Here is a 15120-nt window from a genome sequence, read left to right on the forward strand (position 1 = left end):
AAGTGATCAAGAAACGGTACGAGTTGGACTTGCTACCTATTGTACATACTCTCCATAGTAGTTATTAACGTGTGCATTTAATGAGAATACATATCTTCCAACTCATATGGCAAATCATATATCTGGTGTCCTGCATCATTGTCTTCTATGCTTTGTACCAAATATATTAGTCTGCCTCGCTACTAGGACAAACAAGAGCTCCCCTTTTGCTAGATGACTTAGACTGATGATGGATTATATGAAGTTTTGAGTGCTTTTTTCTGATAATACATCATTTTGAAATTGCACTTATATTATTTAGTTTACAAGAATTTTAATTATATAATGTACTAAAACATCAATTGGACGGGATCTTGAAGTGTTGAGCCTAAACCTCTCTGAGATTGCATTAGAACATTGTTAAGCCGAAGCAGGGATGCTTAGTGCACTAGCTTAGTTAGTTAAGGCTTGATTTGCACGGATGAAAGTCACACTTCTGCAATAGAGAACTTTTTTGGTTGCAAATCAAGTATTTGTAACTTTTTCAGTGGAACATAGAGAATTCCATCTTTCATTCTCGATGTCCAAAATCAAGAAGAAACGGACAGTAAGGGGGTATTTGGTTCTTTAGTTCGGATCAAAATTCAAGTTACATCGAATATTCGGATGTTAATTAGAAGGACTAAACATGTGCTAATTATAAAACTAATTACACAGATGGAGGCTAATTCACGAGACAAATCTATTAAGCCTAATTAATCCATCATTAGCACATGTTTACTGTAGTACCATATTGTCAAATCATGGACTAATCAGGCTTAATAGATTTGTCTCACAAATTAGTCTCCATCTGTGCAATTGATTTTATAATTAGTCTATGTTTAATACTCTAATTCGTATGTAAACATTCGATGTGATAGTAATTTTAGGAGGTTCTAAAGAACCAAACACCCATCAACTTCTTTAGGCTATACATAACACTGAGACCCTTTTTTGTAGAATAGTTTCAAATTTTAATGGCAACATCCAAGTGAGAGACAAATAGTCAAGCTTTGTTTTCTTGGGAGGGAAATACTCCATCGCTTCCAAATCCAGGTACAATTAAAAGAAATAGAAGTTTGTTTTTTTATTTATGTAAGGTTTCTCAAATAGTATATATAAATTTTCTTAACGTCTTTCTCAAAGAAAGAGTAAATTTTCTCAAAGAAAGAGTAGATTTCGAGGATTCTTGACAGATTATGTTGAGATATCTGTTACCGTGGGAAAGCTGACATTGATATTTTGTCCGAATAAAACTTGTGTAGAATGTTTTTTTTCTTTGGTTCCTTGCTTGTAGGTTTTGTTGTTTCACACTAACTTTAGAATCAATGTGACATTAGAGAGAGCATGTTTCCACAGGACTACGAACATATACTTCCATGCTGACTATTGAGTTGGAGGCTCGAACCTAGGCGAGCATGTTACACCACGATAAATGTAGCCAATCTGATGAGTTGGTGCATGCTTGCAAAAGTTGATCTAATTTTAAAACGAAGAGTACTCCAGCATCATTGGCAGAATAAGGATGTACATGCATGGTTGATCACAAAAGTGACTTAGTTGATCGACTCTTTTAGGCAAACTTTCAGGTTAATCACACCTAATACAGTTGTTGCTGCACTCATATAGTAGTAAAGATAAAATATATCCCCAACCTCTCGACGCCCTGCATGCGTGCACATGCCTGCACATATACGCGCGCGCCGCTAAACCTATATACCTATCTAGATTCCTCCTCTGAATGGAAAAGACAAGAAGTGAACGGCTGGAGATCAGGTACAGTCAAGTGTAAGCGTGTAACCGTACGTGAAAGATTTCGAGACTAGCTATGCATGGTTTTATAAACTTTAGGCTACCTAGCCATAAGCACAAAAGACCATATGACACAGAGATATATCTTTTATTCAAAAGAAAAACACACTATGGGCAAAGAGGTTGATTGGACCGGCCGGTGGATGGATGTAACGATCGAGTGTACACACGACCTACCTGCCAGCCAGCCGCAGCCGGCATTATCTCCTTTCCTCCGTTTCCTGTAGCTGATGCTGCAGTGCCGTGGCGGCCGATAATTCGGTTGTTGCAATGGCACTACCTGGCCCCGTGAAAAACTTGTACACGTACATAGAGAAAAATCCATTCTACACGTACGTAGTAGTACATATACTGATGTATATTTGTGTTGGTTCACACGTACAGTGTGTCCATGTACATGGCCGGTGCAACTAACGAGAGTGAGAAGAAGCACCGGCCGGTTCGTTCCCATGCGCAGTCAAGTTTCTCTCCGACGTGACGCGGCGCCGGACGCGCGCGTTACCACTTCCCTTTCGCTGTACGTTTTCAGGTACTGGTAGCCTCATAACAGGCCGGAATCTGCCTTTGTACTACGCCTGTAACCACCGTCGACATGCTGAGGTCGAGCAGGGCCAAGAAGAGATGTCAGGGATCTGATGAGTTGCGTTCCATGTGCCAGCGTGTGTGTGAGAGCGTCTCGGCCGTCCCTTCGGAATTTGATGGCCCCCAACCAGTTGGTAGTATAACGCTGATCCTATATGGATGAGGATAAAGGAGCAACAGTTGATGTCACCGTCAATCTTTAGTAGCGCACAACCGCTCATTGATATATATAATTGATCGAACCAGTCCATCTTCACATGAACTGTTGCAAAGATATTGTAAAGCTCATGTATCCGATAACGATCACCGTACGGTTCCCAAATTAATTGAGCCAATAATCCAAACACCCACAAATGATTTTGTTTTTCTTATTAAAGTATGGGCCAGGGCTCAGTAGTCAGTACCAAGTCACAGAGAAGGGATGTGCAACGCCACGAGTTCGAGCCTAGGCGCTCATCAGTACAAACACTTGCAATCGAGCTATGCTCACCCTACTCTTGGTTCGCACAAAAGGTGACCGATCCCAAGCAATTTCATAATCACTTTCTCTCGACATATTCGACAAGATCTCCCATGAAGGCACAGTTATTCAGAGCAATGGAAGACAGGCATAAAGTTTGCAACCATGACCGGTTCTAAGGAGGAAGAATCCAGCAAATATAATGCAGAGACCAGGAGCACGCATGAAGCTCGAGCCAAGACACAGGATGGCTTCTGAAATCTACAGCTTCCACTTCGTACTAATTGCACGCAGCCGAAATCCGCTGGAACGCTAGCTAGCTGTAACCACCATCGCCATGGATTGGGACAGGGAGATTTGCCGTGAGCTTTCCTTTTAATTTTCCTGTCGAGAGAGAGGCCAGGGAGAGCCCGCGCAAATCGTGCACGTCGTTTTCTCGGCCGCCGCATCAAAACTCGATGGTCCCGCCCAGTTGGTACTGCGCTGATCCTACATGCATTCCCGTTTTAAAAACGAATGGGTGATATTCCGTCGATCCCAGCGCATATAGATCGAGCTAATCCATCCAATGAGTAGTAACGTACTTTAATTTGGTGACTCTGATTTGTGCAGATTATAATACATTGATATAACTGATGACTATCGTGGCCTTTAACAATATTCGCAGTGATTTTTGTAGCTTTGTCCTTTTATAGTTTTTAAGATGAAATTGATCATTTTCTTATGTAACTTATGTAAAAATACTAATAAGTTAAACTTTAATGATATAATCTTAAATATGCAAGTTCTGTAATTTATAGAGAACAAAAGTCTTATTTTGACCCCGCAAGTATCGCAAAAATCTGATTTCCATCTCTCAATTACAAAACCAGACGACGAGGGTCATCTAACTGTCGAAACATGACAAATTTGGTGGTTTGAAAGATGGTTTTGTACTTCTGAAAATTAAAGAGTTTTGGTTTAATCCAAAATTCATAACTACATTATTTTAAATCAGAAAAAAATGAAAATGGAATTAAAAATTTACTGAAAATGTAACATATATATTGGTACTTTATTTGGAGTTATTTAGATCTTATTTGTTTCTATTCCTAGTGTTCTTGTTCAAAAAATATAACATAAGGAAAGTAGAAAAATAATGTCCAAATAACTTCAAATATGGTATAAATAGATAGGTTAAATTTTTTAAAAAATGGTACAATTTTTGTATTTTTTCTAATTTAAAATTAATTAGTTATAATTTTTTAGATCACATAATTTTTTAAATTTTTTCCATAAATGTAAAACCACCCAAATGATCAAATATGTCCGGTTTTGACAGTTGGGTGGTTTTGTTGTTCGGTTTTGTAGATAGTTAAGAGGATGAAAATTAGACGTTTTCTTTATTTATATATATATATTGTGTGCGTGCTATTTAGTTATATTATCAAAATTTCATCATTAATTTTATAATGTAATAGAGCTTTTTTTTCCTTTTTTCCGCAGCCGCATGCAGAGGAGAAAGGAAGGACAATGTACATGTATCAGAGAGTCATGAAATTTGCTTTTCAGTTTGTAAACATAAGTACATTGATGTGGCTCAGTTAATAAACTTTTTTTAGCTATTTATCCATTTATTCTTCTTTATTAACAGGGTAAAGCTAAGTTATCAATGGTGCCTTTACTTTATTTACTTTGCGGATCTTTCTGAAACATGTGAACCAGCTGATTTACAAATATTACAATGGCACGAGGGAATCATCAGGAAAACATAATATAAGTAACATCTGGGACAAGTTGCTTCAGAATATCTATACAATTCTCAAATTTACCGCACACGTTATGATGGATTGCTTTTCCAAGTAAAAAATTGTTCTCTTCTCACTACTAGAGAACTGACCTTGCATCCAACCCTTTTTGTCCCGGATGACTTTGGACCCGGGACTAAGGTGTCTTTAGTCTCAGGTCAAAATGAGGCACCGAAAGGACATCGATGGGAGGGGATTTAGTCCCAGTTGTAAAGATCTGGCACCGACGTTCCCCCTGTCCCGGTTGAAAATTCCAACCGGGACAAAAGACCTTCCCCCTTTTGTCCCGGCTTCCCAGTTGGAATTCAACCGGGACAAAAGAGGGTCTTTAGTTCCGGTTGGTGGCTCTAACAAGGACAAAACTCCCTCCCACACCCCCCCTCCACATTAACTTCTCCTCTCTCTCCTTTTCCTTCTCTTTATCTTCCACTGGCAGGCACGCTCCTCGCTGCCATCACTCTTGCGCCTCCTACCTCCTCCACTCTCGCACAGGCGCCCCTTCCCCTCCCTCTCTTCCTCTCCTGGCCCCTCCCCCTCTGCTCCCCTTCCCTTCCCCCTTTGCTCGCCCCTCACTGGCAGTGAGGAGTGGTAGCAGGCAGGGATGAAAACGGTACGGGAAATTCCCGTACCAACCGACACCGTATACCGCATTAACCGATCGCATACCATTTTTGCAGGAAAAACAGGAAACAGGAAACCGAGACCATATTTTAGGCAGGAACGGGAACGGAATCAGTTAAGGGGTTTTCCCGACCGTATTCACGGTTCCCGTATTTAGGCAGGAAAATTACCAATGGTATTCCTGTATTTTGCATGACCCATTCAGCCCACGTTAACTTGTAGCCCAGCAGCCAGCAAACTCTCCAGTCCCACACGGCCACGCGGCCCGCCCAACCCAACAAACTTTGCTAAACGCCTGAACCACAGCCAGGCCCAGCCACCCAGGTAGAGGCAGACGCAAACCCTAAGCGGCTAAGCGCAGTAGCGCTAGCAGCCGTCCACCCGTCCGACCGTCCCCAACCCCGACTCCAGCCTCCAGGCGGCAGGCGCGCCGCGCCGCCTACACGCCTCCATCCCGATTCCCTCTCGCCTACCTCCGTCCAGCCGTCCAGCCGTCCAGGGCTCCAGGCTCCAGGCGCCGTGCCGCCGCGTGAGCCGTCCAGGGTCCGCCTCCAGGAGTCCAGGTGCCGCATCCAGGCTCTCGTGGCCGGCGGCCCCGTCGCGCGCCTTCTAGCCTTTGCCCTGGCAGCCGTCCTCCTCCGTCGGCGGACCAATGACGCCGCCGACTGGGGGTCCGGGTCCTGCCACCTCTACTACTGGCTCGTCAGGATCCAAGCGCCGGCTCATCCTTGAGCCGCCACTACCGGTGGTGGTGCATAGCACCACACATCTTACTCCAACTCCAACCTCAGGTACTTAACAGTTAACAACCTCAGGTCAATACTCCAATTACTCCAATACAATCTCAGTATGTATGTCTAAGATTACTATATTAGTACTATTAGGCAGTAGTAGCAGTACAAGAAGCTTGATATGCTGGTGGAATGTTAACTTGTAGCTACTATTGATTTTTGCTATTGAGCGTGTACATTTGGACCATCAACAATTTTGTTTGGCCCAAGGATAACTGAATATAGAATTATATAGATGGTTTGGTGGATGTTGGTGCTGCTGATGGTGGTGGAAATTGTGCTGCTGCTGGTGGTGGAAATTGTGGTGCTGGTGTTGGTGGAAATTGTGGTGCTGCTACTGATGGAAATGTTGGACAGCAAGGTCTGCAAGGAACAGATACATCAAATGCCATCATTATTGAGGGTGATGAGCTTGTGCCTGCTGAAGATGATCAGCCTTGTGGGAAGAGGCAAAAGAGGTGCACATCTGATGTATGGCAGTACTTTACCAAGAAGAGGGTGGTCATTGAGGATAATGGGAAGACATATGTTCAGGTTTGGGCTCATTGCAAGTGGCCAAAATGCAAGCACAAGGGCAGATGTGAGAGTAATTATGGAACAACTGGATTTTGGACCCATCTGAGGGTGGCACATAGTATAGTGAAGGGCCAGCAGCAGCTCAAAGTGGAAAAAGATGAGAAGAAAGACATCACTGCTGTGGTACCGTATATGTATGATGAAGATGCTAGCTTGAGAAAGTTTTACTTAGCAATAGTCATGCATGAGTACCCATTTAATATATCTGAGCATGAGTATTTTGTTGAGTTCATCAAATCCTTGCGTCTACCTTTCCAATTAGATCTCGGGTTACCATTAGGAAGGAAATTATGAACATGTTCTTAGCTAAAAAGGAGAGGTTGTATGAGTACTTCAAAACTATCTCTTGCCGGTTTAGTGCCACCATGGACATGTGGACTTCAAATCAGAACAAGTTATACATGTGTGTCACTATGCATTGGATAGATGACAATTGGTCTATCCAGAAAAGGATTGTTAACTTTGTGCATGTAGAGGGCCGTCATACTGGTACAAAGCTGTTGGGGACATTTACTGAACTTATGGTTAAGTGGTATATTGACAAGAGAATGTTTGCTCTGACATTGGACAATGCATCAGCAAATGAAGTAGCAGTCAAAGACATCATCTCTGATCTTAAGGTCAATGCTAGTGCAACATCTTTGATATGTGATGGAATATTCTTCCATGTGAGGTGTGCTTGTCACATACTGAACCTTGTTGCTAGAGATGGTTTGAGTGTAATCACACCCACAATTGAGAATATTAGACAACTAGTTCTTGCTGTCAAAGGATCTCCATTGCAATGGGAGGAGCTCATGAAGCGTGCAACTGAGTGTGGATTGGATACAAATAAGGGCCTTTCACTAGATGTGTCAACCAGATGGAATTCCACGTATTTGATGCTTCAAGATGCTTTGTACTACAAGAATGCATTCATGAGGCTCAAATCGTCAGATCGCCGTAGGTATGAAAAAATCACTCCTTCTCCTAGTGAATGGGTCATGGCATTTAAATTGTTCCAATGCTTGAAAAAATTCTTTGATCTTACTGAACTATTGTCTGGTACTTTATATCCCACTGCAAATCTGTTCTATAGAGGGTTTTGTGAGATAAAGATTTTACTAGATGAATGGTCAGTTTGTCAAGATACCATTATTAGTGCAATGGCAAGTTCTATGAGTAGAAAGTTTGAAAAATATTGGAAGAAATCATCCACTACACTTGTTGTTGCTTGCTTTCTAGATCCTAGATAAAAGAAAAGGCTGATGGAGTTCTACATGAGAAAATTCCATGGTACCTCATCTCAAGTTTATGTAGATGAACTTGTTGATGTCATCAAGAAACTCTACCAGTTCTATGCTACTGCTGAACCTTCACCTTCGAGGCCTAAAGGTGGGTCAAATGATGCTAAGGATATAGATACAGCTGACCTGTTAGTGGACAATGGAGATGATGAACTAGAGAACTTCTTATATGAGTCTAGTGGGCATGATGCTAATGATATGAATAAGTTGGAGAAGTATATGGCAGATCCGCTTCTGAGGTTTAGTGGTCAATTTGATATCTTGGCATGGTGGAAGAAACAGACTGATGAGTATCCTGTTCTTTCAAAAATAGCTCGTGATTTGCTAGCTGTACAAGTCTCAACCGTCGCTTCTGAATCTGCTTTTAGTGCTGGTGGACGTGTTGTTGATCCTTTCCATAGTCGTCTAGATCCTGAAATGGTTGAAGCTTTGATATGCATGAAAGATTGGGTTGCTGCAGGAAGAAGAGGTTAGGAAAACATCTCAGTTTTAGTTATTGTACAAAATTTTATCATCATCATGTTTTCTGATATATGTGTCTTGGCTAACTATGATTTTCAGATAAGAAGATTGGTTCAATTGTTGGTGATCTTGAAGTTATTGAGGCCCTTGCTTCAAAGCTGAAGATTGAGGTTATTTTACTGTATAGTTTAAGTCATTTTAAACATTGTTTGCTACTGTAACTCTGAAGATGGATGCCTCCAATTTGTAGGATGACGATATCGCGGATAGTGATGAAGAAGATGGGCCACATGCAAATGATCTGGCCTTCTTTGACATGTAGAAATGTCAACTGGGGACTTGTGGTTGTGGCATGCTTTTTTTCTTAATTTGGACTTGTGAATTACGAACTTGTGTTACTGAATTACTGGCTTGTGGCTGAAACTCTGGAAGGAATTGTGGTTGTGGCCGCGTGCTGTTGGCTTGCCTGTTCACATGAACTAATTTTTTCTTAATTTGAACTCCTCAACTTGTGAACGTTATGAACTTGTCAACTTGTTTGTGTACGGTTGCTATTGTTGCATCGAGCTTATTGTTTTAAGTAGTTACATATATTGGTGTTCCCATTTTGTGTTACCGTTTCCCGATCGTAATCGACACGTTCCCGTTCGAATTATTCCGTTCCTGATATCCCGTAATACCGGTTTCATTTTCCCGTCCGACCTTCCCATTCCCGTTTCCATTCCCGGTAAAAAAATACACGAGCGGGAATGGTTACGACATTTTCCCGACCGTTCCCGACCGTTTTCATCCCTAGTAGCAGGGCGAGAGCGGGCGACGGCGCACGGGCGGGCGGGCCGGCGGTGGGGAGCGGAGCGGCAGCGGCGGCGGAGCCGAGGGCGGTGGGCGGCCGGTTTTTTTTGAAACCTTTTAGAAGGGTTCCCGGGATTTACCAACCGGGACTAAAGTACCCTCTTTTGTCTCGAAAAATTAATCCCGATTAGGTATTGAAGAGATATGATCCTTCCCAACCGGGATTAATGCTCATTTTTCTAGTAGTGTCTTTTGCTAGTGGACGTTTCCATCCAATAGTTCCTGTGCTTTTCGCGTGAACAAGTTATAAACACCTCGATCATGCGAACGATTCCTGTCGGTCTCGAAGCGCATGGCCATAAATCCATGTATTCTCTCTCTGTCTCTGTCTCTGTTCTCTTATTGCTCTGTTTCAGGCGTTCCACAAGTTTTCTTCCTACCTGCCGGTAATCATTAGGATGAGGATGAGTGCATGCAGGATGTACAAAACTTTTGCAGCCTGGCCCGATCGCTAGCCTTTTCTTTTGTGTTCCTGTGCACAAGATCTCATGAGGCTATGATTCGGAGAGCACTGGGAGCTAGCACAGCAGACATAAAGCTGAGCGCCTGAACCGCACGATCGATATGATCGGCGGAAGGAGTAAGAATGCAGCAAATGCATGGAGGGATAGATCGGAATAACGAACCCAGCGAGAGATCGAGACAGGACGCGCTCCGACAAAACGGCGTCGCATCCACCTGACCTGTCATCCACATTCTATCTATCCTTCAGCTGTCATGTAATCTAATCTCTTAACTAAATGAAACTATATCGATCTGCGCCTATCTTTATCCACATCCAGATTTAATTTTTTTTTAATTCTGTATCCATATCCAGATCGATTTCTTCTTTCACACATACATCCTCTCGGCCATCACTTTAATCAACGCCTTCCCAATCATTGCATTGATCGATCTCAGCCAAAGCTGATGTCGATCGAATTGTGTGACGACGACAGCGATTAATTTCATCATCGCGTTGGTTAGTTAGGCTGTTAGGTCGCCAACAACCGGATCCATTATATTCCTGGGCTAGCATAGTAGTCGAGAGGCGCCGCCGCCGCCGCCGCCGCTGCTGCTACGGCCGGCTACTGTGCGTGCTAGTAGCGCAGCTGCTTGCTTGCTTGAGGGGAACGCGTTCGTCGGTGCTAGCTATCAACTAGCTTTATGTGCGTGTGCGAGTGAGTGTAAGTAACCACTGAGCTAGCTTTTGGTTCAAATGAACATCTGATTAACTACATTCTTTTGTTAATTGGATCTTTTGCATTGGGTGGGTGCATTGCATGTGCACGCCACAAAAGAGCAGAGGACTTGTTTGTGCGCTCTAGCTAGGTTGGTAGCATGTCTAGTACGTGCTTGACAAGATTGCATGCATGGTCGAGATGTATGATGTGCCAATGCTGCAACTAACGGCGCATTACATCGATGGGGTATTAATTCTTTTCCCCGCCCATTTTGGCACCAAAAAACGGGCAGAAACTAAATCTTGTACTAGCTTTCTTTTTTAAAAAAGAGAAATTTTAGAATGATTGGAAAAAATTAAATGAAAGTCGTCCATTCCGAGAAATCTAACGATGGAAGGAAGCATCTTGAAGTACATAATAAAAGGAAATACTATAGAAAGTACCAAATTAGTAGAACCAAATACTTAAAAATAATCCTTAAATTTATTTTTCAATCAGACGGTGGAAACAAAAGGAAATATCTTAGTACAACGAGTACTTTTAAACCACCGTAACAGAGCTCTTTAAAAAAAACGAAAAAAAGAAAAGGATGATTTTTCACAAGGAAGAAAAAGAGGATCAATCAGCGCATAAGCTATCACAGTTTGGGTGGGGCACTGAGGCCGTGCACCAGATGTCGTACGTACGCGTACCCTGATTATTCGAGCGAAGAGGCGACTACACAACGCGATCCGGACACGCGTAAAAGTACCGGGACCGAAGCCGTAGGCGTGCATGATGATGGAGTAGTCACTCCGCGCGGTGGCCACCATCACATCCTGTTTGCCGCCATGCACGAGCAGCAGGCTGGCTAGCTAGGGCCGTGCGATCCAGTGCAATGCAACACGTACCGACCGGCGGCAAGATTCCTCTTGCCTTCGCCTGGCATGGCTCCCTGCAACTGCATGACGATGCGTGGGCACAACGCTTCCGGCGCTTTATGCAACCCACAACCGCCTACGTAAACCGAAACGAATCGTAGGTTGGTCGCGCACTGCCGCCGCGCAGATATTGACAAGAGCAGGGGGCGGTGCGTGTCCACGCGCGAGCGCGCCCTTGATGCTGTAGCTTCTGATGAGTGACCAGCGTAAGTGTGAGTGTGTGACCATGCATGGGATGGGTTGCAAAGCTCCGACGAGCGAATCAATCAGCACCTTCATCCCACCAGGGATCGGGATTTACGTTCTTCAATTTTTCTTCTATACCCAGTGAAAACATCGAATTCCTAAAAACTTCAACTGAAATTTGGACCAGGAAGAGTGCATGAGAATCGAAATTTTAGGCAAACGACTGTATTTCGGTCATCGATGAAAAGACCGGAATTTCGTACTCCCTCCATCCCAGATTATAAGTCATTCTAAAAATCTTGGAGAGTCAAAGTATATCAAGTTTGACCAAATTTATATGATAATATAATAATATTTATGATGTCAACTAAATATCATTAGGTTCTTCATCAATTATATTTTAATAGTATATCTATTTGATGTCATAAATCTTTATAATTTTCTTCATAGTTTTGATCAAACTTAAAATGCTTTGACTCTCCAAGATTCTTGGAATGACTTATAATTTGGAATGGAGGGAGTAATAATTTGGCTAAAATTTTGAATACTGCTTTCCACAAAAAGAACTGATAATAACACTCGCCCCTACAGGTGTGTATTGTGGGTTGTGTTTACATGCTACTCGTGTATTATATTTGTGTTGACGATCAAAATTGACATATATGGGCAAATCAGTCTCTAAACCGGTTAGACTGATTTCACTAAAGTACTCAAATTGCAAAATGGATTTCATCATTGCCTAGCCCTTGTCGAGACGAATAAATGCATATATAGAACGTCCGATTCAGAGTTCGGATGAGAGAGTTATGACTTCGGGAAGATATGCACCTAGGAAACCGGTCAGCCCGGTTTCACAGGGCGATTAGACACTGCTAGGGAATGGACCTCTCGTCCACGGCCTCAGTACTGATCATATTTAGACGCGGTACTAATGTTAGCATTAGTACCGGGTCCATATTTGGGGTCCCCGAGAGGCCCTTTAGTACCGGGTGGGAGCTCCACCCGGTACTAAAGCCATCTCCGCGCGCTCCCACATGCATCCCTTCCTATATCCCCCCCTCTCTTAGCAGAGCACAACAGCACCCGATCCTTAACTTCTTCCTCTCCTTCTCTCCCCTCTTCCTCTCCTTCTCTCCTCTCTCTTCCTCTCCTTCTCAGCAAAGCACAGTAGCAGCGCATGGGCGGGCGGAGGGACGGCGAGGCTGGGTGGCGGTGGGCGGGAGCCGGCGGAGGTGGTGGGGACGGGCCGGGCGGAGGCGGGAGGAGGGCGGCGGGGCAGAGGGCGAAGGGCAGCGGGGGCGGCGGGGCCGGGCGGAGGTGGAGTGGGCGGCGAGGCGGCGGGAGGCCGGCGAGGCGGAGGTGGAGGGTGGCGGAGGCGGGAGGAGAGTGGTGGGGCAGAGGCCGGCGAGGGCGGGGCTGGGCGATGGGGACGGGGACGGGGCCGGGCGGCGGGGGCGGGGTTGGGCCAACGGCGGGATTTATTTTTTTAATTTTTTAATACCCTTTAGTACAAGTTATCTCAACCGGTACTAAAGAACCCCCCTCTAGTACCGAATTGCCAGTACCGGTTGCACAATCGGTACTAAAGGAGGGTTCCCAACCGGTACTAAACGTCCATTCCCTAGTAGTGAGAGCTGTTTGGTATGTGTTGTTCGAGTTAGAATTGTATTTTGACATAGGATTTATAAGAGGTTTCAACTCCTAATAAGCAAGACCTCCACTCCCTAGGGTCACGACTTATTGAGGGTATCTGATTGATTAAATACAAATACATATACTATTTTTGTCTTTTTACCTTTTCCTTTTTGCCCTAACTTTTCCAACCCCATCTTATTGTTCTTCCTTATCTCTACAACGTTTGAGGATGTATTAGGTGGCCTGCCGATCCTAAAACATACAAAGTGCGCTTGCCATACGGTGACCTCCTGGGAAGTCCTCGTGTTGCATTCCCTTTTTTTTATTATTTTTTTTGTCCTTTCAGTTCGCAGCATTCCTCGGACATTCTCGGGGCTTTTTCGTCCTTCCATTTCGCCGCATTCCTCGGACATTTTCGGGCTTTTCTTCGTGCGCTCGTGGTCGGACGGATAAAACGGTGAGGCGACCGGCACGGAGGACCTTGGATGCGGGGCCCACGCGCGGCGAGCGTTCGTTGGTTTTTCGTCATGCTCACTGTTGATGGTAGTTAGCACACCAATTTGTGAACCGCAAGTGCATGGATCAGTTATAGTTTTTCCTTAGAGTATGCCCCCAAGGTTTGTCAATCAGTGGAAACAAGGTCACAGGATCTAGACTGACTAAGCATCAGGAAACATGATTCTAGTTGTAAGATGATTGTGAATAAGGATGAATAGACATGAGTAGATACGAAGCATGAGTAGATATGAACAAGAGGTAACTCATCTAGAACAAAGCCAGACTATCCATATGTTGTAGTTCTAGCTAGATGGCAAGCAAACACATGATTCTCATTCAAGCATCTTTAAACCACCACCTCTGATCAGACTTATGAAAACCCCCCGCCTTACACGGTATAAGACCCTGTCATGATCCTACCTATCAGCACAGGAAGTCTAAGGGCATGAACATAAAGCACACGTCTAGCTGTAATGATAGATCAGACATGCAAATTTAGTCACCATGACTACAAGAATATCCTATGCAATCTACAAGTTTTATTGATTGGAATAAGTAAACTCATAACAGCAGAAATCATAGAAGGAGGCATATGGATCACTATTGAATTGGAACTCATCTATTACTTCACCATGAATGATTGTTTATCACAAGATCTCCATCGAGGCCATACTCGCGACTTGTGAATCCTGGCTCTAGAACTCTGGGGTGGATCTTCCACGCAGGCCTAGCCTAAGCTAGCCTGCGGACAACTGTATGACCCTCAGCTCTCTATAGATGGTTGTCCCTCAAGTTTCTCGGCTTCTTTTGCTTCGAATCTGAACTCCCCTCTCATGGGGGCGCTTAGGGGGTCATATTTATACCCTTGGAAGCCTTGGAGCATGCTCCACCTTCCCTTGCACGATCTCCTTGCTTGAGAGTTAAGCAACCTTGATTTCCATAAAATGTGACTCACCTAGAATTTCCTTTTACGTAGCCTTTCCTTCCTAATGCCATATCTCCCACGTCCGGACTCCAAATAGGAAAAATCCAGTGCCTAAATTATGTAGCACGAAAAGATCTTCAACTTTGATATTCATTGCTTTCCCTGGAAACGAGTTCCCAAAATAGTGTCACAAGATAATCTATCTGATTTTGGACTTCTCTGCGCAGCATGTATTTTAGGGGTCATATCTCCTTGCTCCATGATCCAAATTATGCTTTCCATATGTTCAAATCAAAGCCCTTGACGATGGATACAACTTTGGTAGTCAAACTTTCTTCATTAGAGGTCGTTAAGATCTCCGAATCTGCACTGAAAGATCATGTTGTCTTGGGCTGCGCGAATATCTCTAGGGTTAACTTGATGTCGTGGATAACTTTCCAAAACTCCAATTTCTTCATGTTTAAGTCTCCTCCGATATTCTAAAACCTTATTTTCACTTGCATGTGAGCCTAGCTCGATAATAACCTCAGGATAAGGATGGATCTT

Source organism: Setaria viridis, chromosome 8 (assembly GCF_005286985.2).
Source record: "Setaria viridis chromosome 8, Setaria_viridis_v4.0, whole genome shotgun sequence".
Lineage (NCBI taxonomy): Eukaryota > Viridiplantae > Streptophyta > Magnoliopsida > Poales > Poaceae > Setaria > Setaria viridis.